This window comes from Hyperolius riggenbachi, chromosome 1 (assembly GCF_040937935.1).
Source record: "Hyperolius riggenbachi isolate aHypRig1 chromosome 1, aHypRig1.pri, whole genome shotgun sequence".
NCBI classification, from domain to species: domain Eukaryota; kingdom Metazoa; phylum Chordata; class Amphibia; order Anura; family Hyperoliidae; genus Hyperolius; species Hyperolius riggenbachi.
This window is the reverse complement of record NC_090646.1, coordinates 472,601,057-472,615,570: the sequence shown is the minus strand read 5'-3', so window position 1 is coordinate 472,615,570 and position 14,514 is coordinate 472,601,057. Positions and strand designations below refer to the sequence as shown.

Genomic DNA, 14,514 nt, shown 5'->3' with positions numbered 1-14,514 from the left:
TAAAATATCAAAACATCAATCTAGCAAGCATCATAAACAATTACATTATATCCATAGTGAGTAGGCTATAATAATGTGTCTGTTGGTTAAAGTATCTCTAGACCATAGTAAGACAATATTTGAGCCTGTCCACTTCCTGTGCTCGGAAAGAGAGGCCAGAAAGAGGAGAAAGGAAATAACCCAAAAGAAAGAGGATAGAAGGAGGCATCTGTAAATGAGGCTCATATCAATCCAGCTCAGGGGGCAGTTGTGTGGCCACAAGTGTTTTGTACTAATCTAAATAAACAAACTCAACCCATACTGCCCATGCCATGATATATTGCTCAGTCTTATCCTGAGATAATAAGAACAATTCTTCCATATCCACTGTCATCCTCACTTTTCTAAGCAAGGCTTTGATGGACGGGGCCTCAGGCACTTTACAATGTGAGGAGACCAGCACCCTTGCAGCATTAATCAAACAGCTGACAACAGATTTTTTTATACAATTTCACAGACTTGGATGTGTCGTGGAGTAATAGGGTGAAGGGTGAAAACTTCACCTTAACAGAGCAACTGTGTTCTATGAGTCGTTGCACCTGTGACCAATAAGTTTAATCACGTGACATGTCCAAAAACTTTGCAAAATGGATCCATCAGTCGACCTGACAGCCCGACATCTCCAGCATGTTCCAGGCACTGATGGAAACATTTTGTGCATAACTTGAGAGTTACTGTACCCCTTGGTTAGGATCTATACCCTAGTTCTTGTGTGTTGACACTCAGAGACCCCTTATAATTCAAGGTGAATATCTTCTGCCACTGCTCAGGATCCATCGTGTTAGATAGGTCCCTCTGCCAGTCTTCCTGGTACTTACTACAGCCAACCAAGATGCCGTGAGCAGGATCTGATGGATCCTAGAGACCAGGTGTCTGTGAGGTCCTTCACCAACTATCAAGTTTTCAAATTCTGTTCTAGGATTGTACCAGGGGCGTAGCAATAGGGGTTGCAGAGGTAGCCACAGCATTGGGGCCCTTTGGCCAGAGGGGCCCCGAAGGGCCCTCCCTCAACTACAGTATTAGCTCTCTATTGGTGTTGTGCTCATATTAATCACTTCTATAGATACTTTGAATAGTGGTAATCATTAACAAACTGTTCCCCATCCCCTTCTTGCACCTCTGGGACTGTAGTTTCCATTGGCAGGTTTTGGTGCGCCATATCAATTGCTATGTATAGAGTGCTTGGGGGGGCCCCATTGTAAAACTTGCATTGAGGCCCACAACTCCTTAGCTACGCCACTGGTTTGTACCAAGTAAATTTACCTTTCAGGGAATTCAAGATATCTGGGAATATTGTCACTTAGTAGGTTGCACATCTTCTCTGAGTAGATTTATGTCTGCCATAGACTTGATTGTTCCTTATGAATCAGAATCATTTATTTCGCCAAGCATGACAGGGTCATGCCTGGAATTGGGTTTGGCACATGCAGAGCTCAGCAACAAAAGTCCTTCATGCTCATGGCATAAAGTCCTTCACTCTTGGGTACTCCCCTGTCTCCCAATTGTGGAGGAAAGGGATGTCAGAAGAATGCGGGAAAACTGGATTATTGTGCAGAGGGGTGAGTTTGCCTGGGAAGGATGACAGTTTATTTTAAGCAAGAAAACGATGCATACATTGTCCCGACACCACCATACTTGGGTTACCTCAGCTCCCCCTCACTCCCCCATGCAATCAGAGCAGCTTATAGTGGGAGCCATACACTCTGTGATTTCCTGCTTCACCAGTGCCTAAAGCTTAGTGGAAATTATGTTTGCCCATTTTGTATAGTTGGGAGGCCATATTATTTGCACAAATCTGGAAGCCACACTCCTCCCAGACGTTTAGGTAATGTTAGTATCCCAAGTTTAAGCCTATGGGGCTTGTTGCCCTAGATTAACCTATTAATTTGAGTCTGGGGATCTCTCAATTAAGAAGAGGGAAGCCCAATTGGCAGACATTGGCTGATGCAAACAAAATGGGGTAGAAAATTCATCTTCACTGAGGCCATTTTGCCAAACCAGCCGGGTCTAAGGAAAAATCAAGGGCTTGAGATTTGTTTAAATTGATTTTTAAGTTGGATATTTCTCCTGAAATCTTTGCATTAAGTTGGGTAGTGGTGTTAGTGGGTCTTGTAACTAAAAAAGGATGTCTGCGAAAGCTGCAACAACATGAAACGAGGTACCTTTTTGTAGACTCTTAATGGATTTATCTGCAGGTATTGTGTTCAGGAAAGGCTCCAGAGTTGAGAGAGTATGTAGATGGGGGAAGTGGGCATCCCTGCCCGGTACCATTTATTATCTGAAAGGCTCCAGACAGGCTTGTCTTGCTTGTACTCATGCAGAGGGATTTGTGTATAACAGAGGCCTATCCATTGCTGCATGGAAGAGCCCAGACCCAGGCTTGACAGGGTAGCACAGAAAAAGTCACATGCCACCCTGTCAAAAGCATTCTCTCTGTCTTTTGACAGCATAAAAGCTTTAAGAGAGCGTTTTCTAACATAGGCCATGTTATTAATTGATCTCACCATATTATCTTTTGCTTCCCTGCCTGGGTCAAAAATATTCTGCTCTGATGGCATATGATCTGGAATACAGGGGAGCAGTCTGTTAGCTAACATCTTAGCCAACATTTTGTCATCCAAATTCAGCAAAGAGATGCAATGATAGTTAGGACACCATTGGGGTTCCTTGCCAGGTTTTGGTATAACAAATATGAGGGCTTCAAAGAACTGAGGATAGGGGACTGTGGTGGGAGTTACAGAATTGAATGTCAAAACAAAAAGGGGCAAGAATTGGACCAAAAGACTTTGAGAGGACCGTCCATCTTGGCCATGGGCCTTGCCAGGCTATAGTAAGGGGAGACTCCAATTACTTCTTATTCGCTTTGAAGTGTTTTAACAGAGTATTTTGAGAGCAAGTCAGCTATTTTAGCACCACAAGCAAGGCTAGGTCGCTTATAAATTTGAGAAGCTTGAAGGCTGTAAAGGGAGTTATAGAATTTATGAAATTCTTCCACTATTTCTTACTCCGATTGCATAAGTTGTCTTTGTTTACGGTCTATGATGGAGGATTTATGAGAGCGTAGTGTCTGCTGACAAAGAGCTCTGGCAAGGTACTTGGGACGTGGCATTCTAACTTCAGGTTTGCCCAAAGTGCTAAAAGGTTAAATGATCTTTTCAAAGTAATTTTGGCTCTTATCACATGCTGGCTTTTGTTTTTCTAATCACACTGCACAAAAATACACAAGACCTTTCAAAGATCTTCTTGGAGCTGATAACCTGTATTCATAATGCAACCGTTATATCATGTGCAGGCTATCAGTGTGTGCTCTGCCAGTAATTGTTCTACCATGCAGGACGCAACTTCCTTACAGAGGATTTCCATCTGACAATAGATTTGTACTGATTATTCAAGGAAGGGTGTAAAGGTTCTAACATATATTAAGAAAATTTAGCTTACAAATATTTAACATAGGATACAATTTAGCCCATTGTAAACTGCATGTCTGGAGGAACTCTGCATAAAGATGCAATGGAATAAAGGCCTGTACACACTTACAAGAAAGATCCCAAGTTGCCACTAGTGTTGGAGTTTGAATTTGATATGGTGAATTTGAACACCAGAATACTCCCAACTACCGCTGTTTAGCAACTGAAAGAGTGGAGAGGGTCAGGAGTTCGCTGCCCTGCATGCCACGATGAACCAGACATGACTTCATGCTTCCTCCTTCAAACCAAGGAGGATGCATCAGAGCCACGTGAGGTGCAATGTGACACGCAGGTGAACTCCTCCTGACCCTGTCAGATTGTTCGGTGCTGAACAGTTGCAGTTGAGCAAATTCCGGTGTTTGAATTCACACTATACCAAATACGAATACCAACACCAGCTGTCACCACAGATATTAATATATAAAGTGCTGAAATCTTTCACAATACTTTACAGAGTCTTGTCACTTCAGCCTTCTAAACACACACGGCTTATTGCCCAGTGGATTCGGAACCCAATCCCTCGGGTAACACTGTAGGGCTGAGGCTGCACAGACGCATTGAAAGCCTGAAAGCTATCAACAGATCAACTCAGGAGTGCCGTCACGCAGTGTGGGGTAAGTAGGAAGAGCAATGCTCTAGGCCAGTGCTCGGCAAAATAGATCAACCTGTGCGCAGCGTCCGGTCGCTTGGAGAATACTACTGACATTCATTTGTAGATCAGATCCACCAGGGTGGATCTGAAGAGCCATCCTAGTGGATCTGATATGCAGATGAATGTTTGTTAAAAAAGGTGTGTATGAGATCTACAGATATCATAAACAATGAAAGCATTTTGCGGGAACTGATGTTTGCAGGAACGGATCTTTGGCATATGTACAGCATCTTTAGAAAGATCAAGGTCTTTCAAACCTCCCTCATAAACCTATGTGACAGATAGATTCCACAGTTTGCAATGACTTTTATCTGATGGGTGTACTCCGCTCAATAGAAAAGACTGTGTAGAGTATGGCTCTCATACTACATGGAAGGTGGTAAATTTGGTCTGCAATCTTTCATTTTCAAAACTTTTATCTCATGTGTGTAGTTTAAAGATTTAAGCGACTTTGAACGGGGGATGATGGTCAGCGCAAAAAGAGCTGGTGCTAGCATCTCTGAAACAACAACTCTTTTAGGATTTTCTCACCAAAAAGTATCTCAGGTGTTTAGAGTGGCAGTTAAAAATAATTTCAAGCCATAAGGACTATTCTGGTCAGAAAAGGCTGGTGAACGAGAGAGGTGAAAGGTGAATAGCACGCATAGTCCGCAGCAAGAAAAGGGCAAAAACATTACAAATTATAGTTGAATTCAATGCAGGTGCATCACATAGCATATCCCAATGTACAACAAGATCGACTGTAAAGGATGGGCTTTAGCAGCAGGAGCAGGGCCGGCCCGCTCATGAGGCGGGGTGAAACGTTTGCCTCAAGCGGCACTTCTTGGGGGGCGGCAACCGCCCGTCCATAGGTGCGGGGGGCCGGCCGCCGAGCTGGAGGGGTAGCGGGCAGGAAGGGGGTATTGGGCCTAGCGGTGGGGAGCGGGGTCGGACCCCCCCCCCCTCCCTTGCCTGGGTCCCCCAATCTGCGCTCCACCTCCAGCTTTAAACAGCTCCGTAGCTGCCGATAGTAAGAGGGACGGGCGGGGACCACTCAACTCTTCCGGTTCCAGCGTGCGCTCCACTGACGTCACTTCCTGCAACGCCGCCCACTTACAATTCAGTGGGCGGCGTTGCAGGAAGTGACGTCAGTGGAGCGCACGCTGGAACCCAGAAGAGGTGAGTGATCCCCGCCTGTCCCTCTTACTATCGGCAGCTACGGAGCTAGTTAAAGCTGCAGGTGGAGCGCAGATCGGGGGACCCAGGCGAGGGAGGGGGGGGTCCGACCCCCCTCCCCACCGCTAGGCCCAATACCCCCTTCCTGCCCGCTACCCCCTCCAGCTCGGCGCCCCCCCCCCCCACGGTTTGGGGGGGGGGGGGGTTGGGGCGGCAATTTTTTCTAAATTTGCCTCAGGTGGCAAAAAGTCTACGGCCGGCCCTGAGCAGGAGACCATCAAGAGTGCCTTTGGTATCACAGAAAAATAGGAAAAGATACCTATTGTGGGCCCAGGAACAACAAAATGTGTCACTTGAGAACTGGAAAAAAAGAAGCCTGGTCCAATTAATCTTGTTTCCTCCTCTATCATGCAGATGGAAGGATCAGAATGGCCCAAACAGCACAAATTAATGGAGCCCTCCTGCAAAATGAAAACTCTTCAGGCTGGTGGCGGTGTAATTATGGTGTGGCGAATGTTTTCCTGGGGTACACTGGGTAAATTCAGTGAACACAACTCTGAACAGCACAGCTTACCTTAACGAAATCCTGTAATAAAAAAATACCCCTCTAGGGGATACTTACCTCCGGAGGGGGTAGAGGGGGAAGCCTCTGGATCCTAACGAGGCTTCCCCCATCCTCCGTTGTCCGTCTGTTAAGTGCCCGGGTCCCCCGAAGTGTGGTGATGTAAATATTTACCTCTCCGCGAACCTGCACAGGCGTACTAGTGGCTTTTCATTCGGGTAAGGTGGAAATAGCTGAACCCGATGCATCCGCGCTACTGCGCAGGCGCAAGTTCTTTTGTGCGCCTGTGCAGTAGAGCGGATACGATCGGGCTTGGCTATTTCCGCCTAGCCCGAAGAAAGAGCCGCTTCTGCACCTGCGCTGGATCCCGGAGAGGTAAATAAATCATCCCTTGTTCAGCTTGTCGGGGGAGGATTGCAGGGGGAGCCAGCGCTGGATTTTCTGCAACTACAGGGATGGGGGAAGCATCATTGGGACCCTGAGGCTTCCCCCTCCCGAGGTAAGTACCCCCCAGGGAAGTTGTTTTTTTTATACAGAGTCTCTTCAACATAGTTGCTGATCATTTGCAATTGTTTATGGCTATAATGTTCCTTTAAAGGCAACCTAAACTGAGAAGGATAAGGATTTTTCCTTTTAAAATAATGCCAGTTCCCTGACTCTCCTGCTGATCCTGTGTCTCTAATACTTTTAGCCACAGCCCCTGAACAAGCATGCAGATCAGGTGCTCTGACTGAAGTCAGACTGGATTAGCTGCATGCTTGTTTCAGGTGTGTGATCCTGCCACTACTGAAGCCATAGAGATCAGCAGGATTACCAGGTAACTGGTATTGTTTAAAAGGAAACATCCATATACCTCTCAGTTTAGGTTCCCTTTAAGGAGATGGACACTTTCAGCAGGACAATGCACCTTGCCACCATGTTTGCTCAGTCTCAGATTGGTTTGATGAACATCAATCAGAGTTTATCCTGCTTCCATGGCCAGCTCTAGTCCCCTGACCTCAATCGTATTGAGCATTTGTGGTACGAAGTCAAAAGTACATATCAAATCTTGGGAACGGCACCATCCAACCTGACCCAACTTAGATCTGCCATTTTGTCAGCATGGGCCAACATTCCTCAGGAACGGTATCAGCATCTTGTTGAGTTTATGCCAAGAAGAATATCTGCTGTGATCAGAGCTAGGCAACTTTTTATTAGAGTATGTAATTTTTTGGGCCACTCAATGTATAATAGTTCTTTCTCATTAACCTGATATTAAAAAAGAGAAATGCCAGGAGAAAAATTGACACATATGGAAGGTGCACTACGGTGCATGCACATATCATTTTGAGATAAAATGCATTTTTGTGCACCCAAAAAGTTTTAATGGCACATCCTAAGCTAAAATTTACTATTTTAGGATACCTACTGCATAGGAGCATGATTATAGTCATAGCAGATGCCATATGACTGGAAGGTTGGTTGGCAGAGCATCTCTCAGAGGACCTTGGCTGTGCAGCTGAAGTCTGGGTGAGCTGTTCTGAGGATGGTGTAGATGTTTTGGGAAACCAGAATGTGCTGGGTTATACAGATCTGAGCCAGAGCCTGCATCTCCAGCAATCAGCTGGTCCTCTTTCACACAGGAGGCAGGAGGCGTTGAATTCACTACCTGTCAGTTGCTCACCTGCACCAGCTTGACAAGCATGCAATTTAGCCTCTTGTGTGAAATAGACCTGACACTCCAGAATATAAGCAAAGAACAGGTAAATAGAGATGGCCAGTGTCAGGCTAATAATTCCATCTTACATGGAGACAGGCACTAAATAAATCCTATAATGTAATAGAGGACAGAGGCGCCAAAAGGATAAAATCAGATACTAAAACGTCTAAAAATGCTTAGGAAGCAGTGGTGGATTTACCTCCTGCAATCAGACACAACAAGCTGTGTATTCAAAATAAAGCAGATTTATTGGTACACTCCAGGGGGTATTTGCAACGCGTTTCGCAGGCCAAAACCCGCTTCATCGGGCAATAGCTAGTAGGAGTACACAACAGCAATTTGTCCAGGTAACACCTGGTGCCTCATTCGGTGTTACCCAGACAAATTGCTGTTGTGTACTCCTACTAGCTATTGCCTAATGAAGCTGGTTTGTGCCTGAGAAACGCGTTGCAAATACCCCCTGGAGTGTACCAATAAATCTGCTTTATTTTGAATACACAGCTTGTTGTGTCTGCTTGCAGGAGGTAAGTCCACCACTGCCTCCTAAGCATTTCTAAACTTTTTAGTATCTGATTTTATCCTGTTGGCGCCTCTGTTCTCTATTACATTATACCTAATATCCATGCCTGGTGGAGGGGGATACCCCTTTTTTTCTTCCTGTCTACAGAGAGCAACTGCTTAACCCTGAGTGAGGACAGGATAATCTCCTCACCTGCTTATACAGTGGTTGCCTGGAGGTAACCCTGGTTTGTGAGTATAACTCTGTACTCGTTTCATAAAACCCATTTACCAGTACTTACTACACTATATTGGTTCTTTCTTTTTACTAAATAAATCCTATTTTTCCTCTTCTTAATATTTTCACCGCAATTATCATGTAATTCCCACTGATGCAATTCAATTTTTCCTCAAATGCATTGCATGGTAAATTTTTTCTTGTGTTTGAGTATGGGTTAACCTTCTTGGCGGTAACCCCGAACGTAGTTCGGGGCAAGCCGCCGGAGGGTGCCGCTCAGGCCCTGCTGGGCCGATTTGTTTAATTTTTTTTTGCTGGACGCAGCTAGCACTTTGCTAGCTGCGCCAGCACCCCGATCGCCGCCGCGCGCCCGATCGCCGCTATCCGGTGCGGCGCGCGCCCCCCCCCCCCCCAGACCCCGTGCGCTGCCTGGCCAATCAGTGCCAGGCAGCGCCGAGGGGTGGCCCGGGACTCCCAATGACGTCCCGACGTCAGTGACGTCGGTGATGTCATCCCGCCCGTCGCCATGGCGACGGGGGAAGCCCTCCAGGAAATCCCGTTCCTTGAACGGGATTTCCTGATCGGAGATCGCCGAAGGCGATCGAAGAGGGCGGGGGGATGCCGCTGAGCAGCGGCTATCATGTAGCGAGCCCTGGGCTCGCTACATGATATAGAAAAAAATAAATAAAAAAAAAACTGCCGCGCTGCCTCCTGGCGTATTTTTTTATACCGCCAGGAGGGTTAAAGGCAATGGGAGAACAAGAAAATCAAACAGCAAATACAGGTAGTCCCTGACTTACAAACGCCCAACTTATGAATGAGCCACCAATACGAACAACATGGATTCTGTGTTTCCATGGGAACAAGTCAAAAAATGTTCAAATTGGACTTGTAGTTTTTGAGAAAATCAAAATCTAAAAAACTCAAAGAAAAAATGGCTTTTAAACTTGTATAAGCAGGTACAGAGGCGACACAGAGGAGGGCACTGGAGGCACAGGGGGGCACAGAGGAGGTATAGGGGACACAGATGGCACAGTGTTCCGACTTAAGAACGGATTCAGGTTAAGAATGAACCTACAGTCCCTATTTTGTTCATTAACCGGGGACTACCTGTATAGTGTTGAATGAAATGAAATGTAATGTAATTACAGTATGAAACTGGACCAACCACATGAAAATTATGTTTAAATCCTGTGGTGTAAAATCCCAATTACATCTCAGTGTGCAAAAGTCACAATGGATGTTAAATGCGCAATGCAACACAAACTGTGAATCATACAATATGCTTCACTGCAACTGTACCACACAGCATGCCTCACATTATGCCAAGGAATTCCACCACAATGCACTGCTAATGCACCAATGTGAACACGATTCTAAAGACATTATTGTGTGCTGCAGCCAGGTATGATTTTATCCCCTGTGCGCGAATGAAAAGCAGCCTATTCATTTTAAAAGCAGTGATTCCGCTTCCAGATTTGTGTGCGGGTAAACAAGCCTTAATTAGTTGTTGGGGAACAACAGGCACGCACCCCAATGGATCAGGAAAGCAACGCCTACGTTAACCGATTGTTGCATCACAAAAAGTGGAGCATACAATCAATGAAAAGCTTTACCGTTACCGTTAATGCATGCATTTTGTGGTAAAGCACTGCTTGCAGTGCACAGCGGATTTACATCACAGCAGCCTGTAGGCAGAAATGTCCTGGCACCCTAGACTTCGCCCTCCCTCAACGTACAAACACCCGCCGAACCGCACCGCAAGTGTGCTGGCTGGCCCAGCTGTCACTTCTTCCTTACTTCCCTTGCCTTTCATAGGTAGCTACAGGGCCGGTTTAAGGGGCTCTGTGGCAAACTGTAGCGTTAGCCCCCGTCCACCCCTCCCCCCGCCATTACCCCTCTGCTCCCCGGGGCCCTGCAAGTATATTAGCAGCCATAATTACCTATTGGTCCCAGCAGGTGAGAAGATGGGCAGCGGCTGCACTCTGAGAAACACTGCCTCCCTCCCACTCTATGACCCGTGCGTCATGTGTAAACATGGGTCATACAGTGGGAGGCAGACAGCGTGTCTCAGAGTGCAGCCGCTGCCCGTCAGCTCACCTGCCGGGACCAATAGGTAATTATGGATGCTATTATACTTGCAGTGCCCCGGGGAGCAGTGCGAGCGGGGGGAGCAGGCAGAATGTAGCAGGGTCGGCGATGCGGGGGCCTCAGCAGTGGTCGAGGCCCCGGGGCAATTGCCCCCTTTGCCTCAATGGTAGCGCCAGCCCTGGGTAGCTACAGGTGCCCCTTAGTATTAGGTAGCCAGAGCTATCATCAATATTAAGTAGCTAGAGGTTCCCCCGACTGAAGAGAGATCTGGTCAATGGAATGCGGAGGTTGGATGAGAAACCTTTCATTTACACTAAGTTTGGGACTCTGCATAGGTAAGGAAGGAGGGAGGCACTTGAGTAGGGGAGTGAGCCGCCTTTTCATCATCAGGCGCCTGTAGGCACATGCCTACAGTGCCTTATGGTAAATCCGGCCCTGTTGCAGTGTGTTACGATGCCACGCATCGTTGTACCGCAACACATTTGTTGCACTGTGAACGTTGTGTAGGTGGTGCATTGCAGTGGGGCAAACTGCATTACAAAGCGTCTATTATGCTGCCTCGCAACGCACCACTGAGAGCGTAGCCTCATTGTTAGTATCGTCTCTGTACTTGAGTTCAGATACACTTTAATTGCTGTTATTGTGTAAGATTCAGACTGGTGTGGTAAATGTCAGTGGTTAAGAAAAGCAGTCCAGAAAATAATCATACTGGACTTGTCATTGCTGACTTGCTTGAGGGCGTGATGAAACGCACATTGCAAAGAAAAATAATCTGCAGAAAACCTCTGTCATTTTCCATGTATGATTTTTCTCTGCAACGCGTGTTTTACTGTGTGTCACCCACAGTCAGCTGACAGCAGCTCACTGTCGGCAAAAGGATTTGCATGCGGTGTGGGATACTATTGTGCAGGCAGCAATTTTTTTCCATCCATGTGGGAACCACATTAGGTGAGAACGAGCCCATTGGTTAAAATGTGTTGTCACATCTGGTGCAAACCCTGCCTCAAGGCTACTTCTCCACCAACTCTAGCAGACTTGATGTATTTAAGCTCCTTGTGATTACTGGGCATTGTACTTGTGGTAATATTATGTAAGATACATGCTTTTCTAACTTTACAACCCTCTAGCCTGAAGCACAAGGAATAAAGTACCGTATGTAATAATCACTAGTAAAATGCTTGTTAGAGGCTTGGAAGAAAAACATGAAGAGCACACACAGCTTTCAGGAAGTGCTCTCAACATTCTCACAACATTCTCTATGGGTTAGGATGCTTTGACATGACAACACAGCATGCCATATTGATATCAACACAAAGCAAAACAAAAGGAAGTAGAAGCACATGTGCCTTCAAGAAACATTTCACAGGCTTCAATAACACGTCAAACATGTCACATGCCTGCGTTTGAAACCAGTGGAGACACAGCTTCAGAGGGACCCTAAGGTGAGAAGAACATAAAGGTTGTCATATTGGTAACATGTTTTAAAAATAGCAGTAGAGTATTGTACCGTGTTAGCCATCAGTATATTTTAAAAATGCAACTTACTTGGCTTTTGTTCAGATCTAACGGCTTCAGTTTTGACTCTCAGTCTCACACCTGCAACAAACATACAGCAAACTGAGTCAGAACACATGTCGTGCATACAGATTCGTCATTAGGAACATATTAGGGTATGTACACACTTTCAAGCTAGATCTTCCGTCCAGGCCGATTGATCATTTTAATCGATTTCTGGCCAAAATCGATCAAAACTATGATTATGTGGACATGTTGTGACATCGATTTCTGGCAAATTTGATCACAGCGGTTGAATTTGCTGGGTAAATGCTGGGAAGAATGCTGCTGCAGGTTGCTAACAAACCAGCCTCGCCACTGTCACATTACACCGATCCTTCACTCACTGCACTGGCTACCAGTAAAACGGAGAATACTCTTCAAGATTGGACTGTTGACATTCAAATAACTGCACAATTTGGGCCCTGGATACATGAAGGCCTTGCTGAAGCTGCAACACACCTCTCTCAACCTCAGATCAGCAGGTTCCATAAACTTGGTCACCCCCAGAGTGCACCTCAAAACCTTTGGAGAGAGAGCTTTCTGTCATGCTGCCCCTACCCTTTGGAACTCCCTACCACACCCAGTAAAAACAGCCCTTCCCTGGAATTCAAATCCAGACTGAAAAGCCACCTGTTTAGCCTGGTATTTCAAGACTTATAGAATTCTTCCTTTGTACCACGATTTACCAATCAGCCAATTATTGGTCTGAGCCATGCTTATGTGCTTTGAGTCCTACGGGAGAAAAGCGCTTTACAAATGTTAGTTGTTGTAAAATCAATTAGTGTATGGGCTTCACACTCCGAAGTCTTTTTCTCTGTAAGTCCATTTTTATTTCCCCCAAAATGACATATTTAGTTAGGAAAAATGTTGCCCTATACGTGTATGCATTTTCAATTTAATGTTATTTCTGTTGCGGTGTGTTATCCGCTGTTTTGTACACTGAGTGACGCTAGTCTATAGAGATTCCTGTCGGGTCCCCAACACTAGACTGGCACCTGAAAGCTTATCTACACAATCTGTTTACATTAATCCAAATCTGTTGGCCCTCATACTACATGGGAGTGGTAAAATCGACAAATTATTGGCCAATCAAAATTGGTTGTGTCTAACAGGTTTTAGAGGCAAATGACAAGCATATACATATATCCCTGATGACTTCAGGAAGCAAAACAGGTCAGGAGGGGGAAACCGACAGTGTATATTGGCTATTGTACCACATATGAGTGGGAGGCAAGCTTACCAAACGGGTCCTTCAGTAACAGAATGTTCATTACTGAGCGTTCTATGCACAGAGCGAGATACTACTTGCTTGCCAGTTGGAAAAACCATTATTTACCACAATGTAACGAGGTTCAAAGGACCATGAACATGACATCACACTGTGGGAGGGGTTTCACCACAATATCAGCCACACAGACCCCTCTGATGATCTATTTGAGAAAATGTAAATATTTCTTGTGGGAAAGGGGGCATTAGCTACTAATTTGGGGGAAGTTCAATCCTCTTTAATGCTTAGACGATTTATTGAATAAAACAATGCTTGTTTTCGTCCACTGAGGTGTCCTTCCCTGCTTTTATATACCTCACACTTCAGGTCTAGGGTTGTAATGTTCATCCTTTCATTAGTATTATCTCCCACTGATATAAAATGTGTCTTGATTCTTCACTGGCTGCTTGCATGTTCCTGTCTGTGAGTCATTAAATAGTAAAGCAAGAATTAAGATGACAGACAGCCCCAGATGTTGCACTTCTAAACCCACAATACAATTTACTCTCACAGTCTGTCGCATGTATTAACCACTTCACAACGGAGGGGTTTTACCCCTGAAGCACCGGCACAATTTGTACATTGCAGCGCTGCTTCCATTCATTTTTTACTGTGATATGATTGGTTATTGGGGACTGGGGTCCCCATAACCAATCATTGCACTGCAGAGCGGGGGTGTGTGCGCGCGCGGGTCGCTGGGGCGCGCGATCGCGCGCTACACGTTTGTTTACATTCATTTGTTATCAATGGAGACTGCTTCTGTTTGAAGCAGCCTCCATTGTGTCCGCAATCGGCGCGTCTAATTGGATTTAGGAACGCTTGTTCCTAACATCCAATTAGTCACCTGCTGTGCTGGCTGGCTGGAGTGTGCGCGCGAGGTCCCCGCCCACTCCCAGCCAGTAAACAAATAAGTGCGCCTTTCTCCGTCCCTGGGGGTGAAGCAGTGCGCAGAGGGACGGAGAAATTTAGCACTGGGGGGTAAAGTGGTTAATATTCAATGTTCCCTAAGGATACTCTCACAGTGACAAATTGCATTGCACAATATACTTTAATTGTAAAGCAACCGCAATGCAATTATATTGTAATGGTATTTTTACATCAGTGTGTTAGGCGTGCAATGCGACCAATTCTGTTGGAATAACGTGAGACATGCTGTGAGTTACGGGGCAATGTGTGCGTTTACAGTTGCATGAAGCATATGCACTGTATGCTTTACCATGTGCGTCGCACTGCATGTTTAACCCATGACTTGGCCCCTCTTTTGTGATCCTTTTTTTTTTTTTTTTTTT

General features: G+C 45.7%; 1 long non-coding RNA gene across 7 annotated transcripts in view; it reads right to left on the bottom strand.

Moving 5' to 3' along the window:
- LOC137521583 (uncharacterized) overlaps positions 1-14,514 on the bottom strand; it is a 296,776-nt gene that overhangs the window by 159,277 nt on the left and 122,985 nt on the right. For all 7 annotated transcript variants that reach the window (XR_011022156.1, XR_011022153.1, XR_011022157.1 and 4 more), the window contains exon 6: positions 11,947-11,997. This is a non-coding gene — a long non-coding RNA (uncharacterized lncRNA). The remainder of the gene's footprint in view (positions 1-11,946; positions 11,998-14,514) is intronic.